The 2,536-nt window shown below is 42.7% G+C and overlaps 1 protein-coding gene across 1 annotated transcript in view; it reads left to right on the top strand.

Annotated features, from left to right (window-relative positions):
• The first annotated feature begins 1,606 nt into the window (after positions 1–1,606).
• Positions 1,607–2,536, top strand: part of LOC137993236 (histone-lysine N-methyltransferase EHMT1-like) — a 48,562-nt gene continuing 47,632 nt past the window's right edge. Inside the window, exon 1 of the mRNA XM_068838958.1 lies at positions 1,607–1,717. The gene's annotated coding sequence lies outside the window, so the exon portion shown is untranslated. The remainder of the gene's footprint in view (positions 1,718–2,536) is intronic.

Here is a 2,536-nt window from a genome sequence, read left to right on the forward strand (position 1 = left end):
AACCAAAACATCCGGTTCACCACAGATTATCCCTTGAGATGAGGTTGGATTAACTGTTATTGGCAGTTGTCGTTGTCATTATCTTTTAGCAAGGTATTGTTACCGGAGGCAGGGGAAAATTCGCATGTGAAGGGGCGGGGATGCTCTTTGGAAATTTTGAATTAAACGGTAACCTTCACAGCTACATATAATGGCGTATAGCCTGGAGGACCTAAAACACCCTAAGTGAAACCAAAATGCGAAATTTACGACCCTAAGCGAGACGACGAGCATTCCTGCCTTTTCATATGCAGATTCCCCCCCCCCCCCCCCCCACCCCACACACACACACACACACCTTGGGAAATGGCTACAAAATGAAATATTTCCTTATTTATCGTTAAGTGTTGTACATTGATTCAACGGATTTGCGCTCATCAAGAAAAAGTACTTAGTAGTGCCTTTTTAGGTACTGGTCAATGCTATAGGCCATTTCGGAATTGCGCAGGAAAATGGGGCGAGTTTCAAACTTGAACCAATCGATAAATTGACACCATCACATGAAGGATAACATTGAGATTGGCCATCTGTCAAAGTTTGATGCCTTTAGGTCGAACAGAGAGACCAAGTTATAGACTTTAAAACATAGTTGAAAATCCATACAAACCTCTCTAATTTTTTATAACAATAATAAAAGCAAGGTGACACACGCTAACACCAACCCGGTGTGGCCAACACATCACGCATGCGCACAACCATTTCACCCGGTCAATTAGCAGCTGCGCCATGCTGGCCCAAAAGGCCGAAACAGCTGTCCATGGCTAGCAAGAGTTTTAAAAACGGGGAGAATATTAAGCGAAAACGGGAGGCCTGAAATCTTCGCCAAAAACGGGAGGTTTGGAATCTCTGATCACCTGACAACGGCCACGAAAAGTATGTGATTTTTCACAGTTGTAGAAAGTATTATGTAATTTGCTGAGTTTTTTTAATCATTACAAAAATGCAAAATATTTTACACTAAGTTAAGACCGAATGCCTAAATGGCGGCCAAAAAAATATTATTTTGTTTATGTGCTAATGGACTAACTAGCCTTGTTTGTATGCACAAAATACAAAAGAAATGTTGCTTGAGAGCGAGGCTAGTGAGTGTAATTAGGACGTAAACAAGAGAATACATTTTTGGCCACCATTTATGCATGCATTCGGTCTGACGCAGCCACGGTGATGTCAGGCCGGTTTCAAACGTCGAACTTCATGTGTGCCGAATCTAATGCAAATTAGCGAAAACAATATATTTTTCTCCTTTGCATTAGATTCGGCACATGTAAAGCGGGCCTTACTATTCTCACAGGGGCCATCTCGTACAAACGCCTCAAATCTCTTCGGGATTCAAGGATAAAATTCCCACGCGCTCATAGTCTCCTGGGTGTTCTGTTTCACACAGGTTTTGTATAAATAGGCCTGTTTTGGCCTGGTTAATTCTCTTTTCGTTAAACGTTCGCCAGTCGTCAGCTTGGCGTTTTTCTTTTGCCCTGTCATCGCTGCGCCATCTTCGACGATTTTCTTCGTTTCTTAGTTCTCCATTGCCGGACCAAGTTCCTGTTGTTCCTGCGGATGGGGCTGTTGCAGCGGCCGTTGACCCTCCAGTTGTCGCGCCGCCGGCTCCAGCCGTCGTGACAACAACGCACAGAACGATAACGGCAACGTGGTTCCTGCGCCCCAACCTGCAGCTCCGGAGGTTAGTGTTTCTCTTGTTCTTGTATTCGTTTAGCTTGGTTCTCGCTTCTGTGTTATTTGTTTTAGTTTTCGCGTTTGTGCTACTAATTTAGTTTTCGCATCTGTGTACAGGTTTACAATTCTCGCGTCTGTGTTACTACTTTCGCGTTTGTGTTACCACTTTAGTTTTGGCGCCAGTGTATCAATTCAGTTTTCGCGTCTGTATACAACTTTAGCTTTCCGTCTGTGTGGCAAGTTTAGTTTTCGCGTCTGTGTTACCGATTTAGTTTTCACATCTTTGTTTCGACTTAGTTTTCCGTCTGTGTGACAATTTATGTTTTTCATCTGTGTGGCAAGTCTGTGTTACATATTTAATTTTCGCGTCTGTGTGACAAATTTTGTTTTCCGTCTGTGTGACAAATTTAGCTTTCGCTTCTGTGTTACAGCTCTAGTTTTCCGCCTTTATTACAAGTGTGTGTGACAAAGTTTGTTTTCGCGTCTGTGTGACAAATTTGGTTTTCCGTCTGTGTGACAAGTCTGTGTGACAAATTTAGCTTCCGTGTCTGTGTGACAACTTTAGTTTTCCGTCTGTGTGACAAGTCTGTGTGACAAATTTAATTTTCGCGTCTGTGTGACATTTAGTTTTCCGCCTGTGTGACAAATTAAGTCTTTTGTGTCTGTGTGACAAGATTTTTCACCTGCGTGTGGAGCTTTCACTTTTTTCTCATTTCGTAGGGTTATGAGGACCTTCGCCAAACAATAGTCTTTGCAATTGGCCCTTAATTTTTCCAAAGTTAATCAGTCCTTGGAATCAGTTAGACTCCTCACCTCTCGTCTTGCC

Source organism: Montipora foliosa, chromosome 2, assembly GCF_036669935.1.
Source record: "Montipora foliosa isolate CH-2021 chromosome 2, ASM3666993v2, whole genome shotgun sequence".
Taxonomy (NCBI): domain Eukaryota; kingdom Metazoa; phylum Cnidaria; class Anthozoa; order Scleractinia; family Acroporidae; genus Montipora; species Montipora foliosa.